Below are 6,000 nucleotides of genomic sequence, written 5' to 3'. Positions count from 1 at the left end.
TGATGAGATGGATGATATGTGACAGTGTGTGGCAGAATCGGTTTCGTTTGTTTAACACACATTTTTAACAAAGAAGGAAACAACTGGACATCACCACTGAGTAGTATTTCTGTGTTGTGTAGAATGGAGTAAAAGTGATTGTGTGAGTCATATACAAAGAATAATGTCAATAAATTCAAATATAATACAGACTTTGCTTATCCTGTGCAAATGCGCTGCATGATACACAGACATGGGGGTGGTCATTTCTAAATCACATGAGGTCACCTTGTAATGCTTGTCCTGTATGATAAGGTCCTATATTTTATCTAGCATCATCCACAGGTAAAAGCTTTCACTTATCCAGTGAAATATCTCAGGATGCATTGGCACATGGTTTTGAACAGATATTCAGAATTCCCAGACGTTGAATGCTGATGATTTCATGTGGCCACCATGAGGTTGACATTTGAGTTTTTGAATTTAACATCTTGACAACTATTGAATAAATTGCCATGAAATTTGGATAAGACATTCATGTCTCCCTCTTGATAAAATGTAATAACTTTGGTGTTCCATTAAAAGGTAATTTCGGTATTTTGAGATTGGTACAGTATTGAGCAAGAGCGCTGTAGTTGCAACCCGGTCTCACTCCGAAGTTGTCAAAATCTGGCGCTTGGGCGGTGACTTGCGGCATCAGACACTGATGAAAAAAAAAAACCTTTAATTTTGGCATGATATGCAGCCGATTGCCTGGTGGCGTCAGGAAGAAACGTGATGGGACAAGAACGAAAATAAAGCAGTGAAAGTCCGAGGGGGGCAGGTGGGAGCGGTGGTGCATAGGTTCAGCAAACACCGACCTTCACCCAAGAGAACGATGTTTGCGTCCAGTGGGATTATAAAGCCAAACCCTGTTCTTTTTTCCTAAACTTAACCATGTGCTTTTGTTGTTGCAGGAAAAAACGTCAATTCATGGTGTTATACCAATGCGGTACATTTATTTTGAAAGAGACTGTATGTAAACTGTTAATTTCCTATGAAAACAGACATGTATTTTGAAAGAAGACAATGCATGTGACAGGCAGAATTTGACACGGTGTCCCAGAACTTCAACAACCAACACCCGTAGTACCTTGTACGTCGTATCTGAACGTGGAAAGTCCATGACCAAACAGTGACAAGGTCGGAGAAAGAATGTGTTGGTCACTACTGGCTAAACAGGCTGAACTGTACTGTTAATGGGAAATTGTACAAGGTCAATATAGGTCCACTAACTTTGTTTTTGCCACTAAAAGCTTCAGATTATTGTGTATTGTGTCCGACAACATAATGAAAAGGATCTCTGCAGAGATATACCTCTTTGTTCAAGAGTAAGATTCTTTTGAACCAGAAACAGCCCCAAAATCTCTATCGCCAAAACCACCAGACTACATTTAAATAAACAGTAATTTTATCACTGAAAACATACTTTATTCAAAGTCAACAGAAACAAAATAAAACTCGCAAGAATTGGCTTGGTTTGTCTTTCCATCATTCCAAAAATCACCAACTCTGGTTTGGCTGAATTAAAAGCTTAGGTCACCCAGGTAGATGTGACAATATGTTGGCTATATTAATGCTAAAATTACTTCTTTTTTTTTTAATGAAGTCTAATGAGTTTGGAAATAGCATTTTCAGGACTGCTTATGGTTAAAGAAAAGGATCTTTCTCTTCAACAAAAGGTTTGTCTCTGTGTGGATCCTTTCCATAATGCTGTAACACTTAGAAATAATATTCTGAGCCTGTCAGTGGCAAAAACAAGCACTTTTAGTGGGCGTAAACTGACAGTGCACAAATGCCCTAAGTGGTTACACTGCAGCCAGTTTTGCCACTGTTCTCTAGCTCAGTACTGGACCAGTTTCAAAACTGTTATTTCCATCAGTCGCTTAGACAAAAAAAACATGTGAAAATAGAGTCCATGTTGAAAAATACTGAAGTTACCCTTTAACTTACCGTCTAGCACAATCACCAGGTCCTGAATTTGTCCAATACTTTGGTTTATGAGCGAATACTTTCAAAACTGATGACACTCCTATCAGCCTCAGATGTGCCTTGTGTTTAATTTTGATTAGAAAATGTCAGCATGCTAATATTGTTAAGATGGTAAAAATTATATCATACCTAGCTTAAAAAACATCAGCATGCTACCATTGTCATTATGGGCATGTTGCCATGTTGGTGTTAGCATCAGCTCAAACTCAGCCTCAAGTACAGCCTCACAGAGCCGCTAGCATGGCTTTAGAGTCTTAGTCTTGTTAAAATGAGCATTAAGGTATTTCAGCATGATGTGGGAGAGTATGCCCTTAAGTGATTTAATTATGAGAGTCAGAGTGAACAATGAGTTAGCACTAACATTACCTCTTATTACTGTCTTTTATTTGATCCTAAATTTGAAATATGAAGAGTTGGCTTGTCGATGATCTGAGAAAAATAAAAAGTATCGTATCCAGACGTACCTATTTATCCGCATACATTCAAAGTGCACAGATCGCTCCTACACACCATCAGTACCATCAGCACCAGAGCAGCAGTCACAGCCAGTCAGCCATGAGGGAAATGAGAGATATAAGCAGGAGTGGCAGAGCAATCCCTCAGTCCTTAGAAAGGTGATACACCTAGTGACAACATCTACAGATTAGAATATATCTAAATGAGTTGTGGACTGCTATGCAAATCACTGGGCAGCAGTTTACTGGCAACCTAAAGCCACGCTGCTTCTCTCATGATTGGGCCATTCCTTTGACATCAGAGAATTTCTCAGAAACTACAAGACCGCATCAAAGGTTCAAATGTGAAAATGACTTTTATCTGCCTTGGTGTGTGTGTGTGTGAACGAATGGCTTTGAATTTGTTAGGTGCTGATTGAAGGAAGTGAAAATGCATATTTGTCAACTGCTTTTTGCTGAAGGTCAGCGGAAAAGCATTGTAATGTCATAAAATGTTCTTTTAGTTGTCTTTTGCTGAAACAATATTAACAATTTGCTCTTAATAACTAAAAATGCTCCATAAACATGATGAGCAGGAACATTTTGAGTATTCATATTTTCAGGGCAAACAGCAGCATTTTTAAATCTCGAAAGTAAAAATGAAATGCTCACTCTCAGTCCCTTGTTTTGTGTGCCGCCACAAATTGTTGTGTCCCACAAAATATATAAAGTGCTCTCATTCAAAGGAGCATTTTAAGTTTAGATTGCCGAAAATCGCATTCAGATTACACAGCAGGTAGCCTATATGTATTGTTCATTGTGCTATTTTGACATGTACTGTAAGTGCATCATAATGATTGTACTGCCTGTTCTCTTTTGATTTGGAGGAAAATTTCACGCCACACTACATGAGGTACAAACATCCAACTAAATAAAGGCTCAGAGACACCTGAATGACTGAATAGGGTTTTCTTTCTAGACAACCCAGACTCGAATGTGTCTTGTCATTACTTTTTGTGGAACATCTTTACAGATTCTCATTCTTTTCATTGTCCGTATTTGCATAGTCCTGTTCAGACTCGTGGGGAGCTGGGCCCAGCATGAACTGTGAAGACGTCAAGGAAACAAGCGAGACAGGTCACCAGTCTGAAGGGGAAAAGTTACACAGACACACCTTTGGGCGACTGAAGGCCTCAAATTCACCTGATTTGCATCTTTAAACTGCTGTAAAACAGTTGAACACACAGAGAACATGCAAACATGCAAATTTCACACACACCAGTACAGATCCAGGTTTGTTCTACAGAACAGAAGCAACCATTTCTGGTAATCCTGAAGACATTTATGAAGCATTTCTGACGAGTTAAAGGGCTTATCTAAATGAAATAGTAATTGAAGCATTAATAATTCATGATCATTTCTCCATTTAGGCACATGCCATGACAATTTGCTGGATGTAACATCTCCGTCCGAAAGCCCTCGCAGGCAGCAGCTGATGGTTTTATTTCCATTTTTATGCACATTGTTATACTTTTGTAATTCAAGCAATCTCTCATACAGTAGCTGCTGTGTAATTTTTGGAGAAAAGGCAATTCTGGGGAGATGGTGTAGATACTGATGAAAGAAACAATAATATGTGTTGCCATTTCTTTCATCATAATCTCATAGAAAAATCCATTTCAGTTAAGAAGACATGTCAAAATCTGTCCAACTATTGGAGGAATCCCTTCATGCTGCTGTCTGTCTTACTTGATAGTGTAAAAAAGACATTTCAATTGAACTGACACACACAGTTCATATGTATGGTTATGTGTTCATAGCGTATGTATGAGGTTGCTGTGGTATATGTGGGAGAAAAGTCAAAGAAAAAAAACACACAACATGCAGCACAATCGGATTTGTAGTTGTAGATAGTTGTCCATGAAAACCCACACTATCAGGGCAACAATCATTTTATCTCCTTGTATCTCCTCTGTACCCTCTCCGCTGGCACACAACGCACCTCTCGTAATGTTCGCTGACCCCTACAGGACTCTGCTGTGTCTCAATTCCAGTCTTGGGAACTTTTCAAGGAGGTGCATTTGAATTCTCACCAGCATATAGGCATGGATGGATTGCTGAATGGGCCTAATGGGTACAGGCCCAGGGGCCCGAAAGTGTCAGTGTCCCCCCTGGCCTTCACCTGCGAAATGTCACTCAAATTAACTTATACCAACTGGGAAGAGACTCAAAATGATGACGGAAAGATGGAAATAACAGCAAAGAGACACAAAATCACCTCAAAGAGACACAAAATGACTACAAAGAGACACAAAATGACTACAAAAAGAGGCAAAACAATCACAGAGACACATAATTACAATAAAGAGACATAAAATTATCTCAAAGAGAAACAAAATGACCTCAAAGAGACTCAAAATTGCCACAAAGAGACACATAATCACCTCAAAGACACACAAGATGACTACAAAAAGAGGCAAAGCAATCACAAAGAGACACAGAATGACCACAAAGAGAAACAAAATTACCACAGACACCAAAATCCCCTCAAAGACACATCAAATGACAACAAAGAGGCAAAACAATCACAAAGAGACACAAAATGACCTCAAAGACACACAAATGACTACAAAAAGAGGCAAAACAACCACAAAGACACATAAATTTACCTCAGAGACCCAAAATAACCACAAAGAGACACAAATTCACCTCAAAGAAACACAAAATGACTACAAAAAGAGGCAAAACAACCTCAAAGTGACACAGAATTACCACAAAGAGACACAAAATCACCTCAAAGACACACAAAATGACTACAAAAACAAGCAAAACAATCACAAAGAGACACAAATTTACCTCAGAGACCCAAAATAACCACAAAGAGACACAAAATCCCCTCAAAGACACATCAAATGACTACAAAGAGGCAAAACAACCTCAAAGTGACACAGAATTACCACAAAGAGACACAAAATCACCTCAAAGACACACAAAATGACTATAAAAACAAGCAAAACAATCACAAAGAGACACAAATTTACCTCAGAGACCCAAAATAACCACAAAGAGACACAAAATCACCTCAAAGACACACAAATGACTACAAAAAGAGGCAAAACAACCACAAAGACACACAAATTTACCTCAGAGACCCAAAATAACCACAAAGAGACACAAATTCACCTCAAAGAAACACAAAATGACTACAAAAAGAGGCAAAACAACCACAAAGAGACACAAAATGACAACAAAGAGACACAAAATGACCACAGAGACACAAAATCACCTCAAAGACAAACAAAATGACTACAAAAACAACCAAAACAACCACAAAGAGACACAAAATTATCTCAAAGTGACACAAAATTACCTCAAAGAGACACAAATGTCTACACAAAACCAAGATGGGTAACGACTACAAAGATGGAGAGCTGGTGGGGTCTTTTACATATCTGTGCATTGTCTCCTAATCCACCCGTGCAGATAGGAAAGTTTGCAGCACAAGAAGGTCCAAATTTTAATTCACCTCTCAGGTGGCACTCATTTAATCATTTTT

The sequence above is a fragment of the Epinephelus lanceolatus genome, chromosome 19, assembly GCF_041903045.1.
Source record: "Epinephelus lanceolatus isolate andai-2023 chromosome 19, ASM4190304v1, whole genome shotgun sequence".
Classification (NCBI taxonomy): domain Eukaryota; kingdom Metazoa; phylum Chordata; class Actinopteri; order Perciformes; family Serranidae; genus Epinephelus; species Epinephelus lanceolatus.
Note: the sequence above shows the minus strand (reverse complement) of the source record.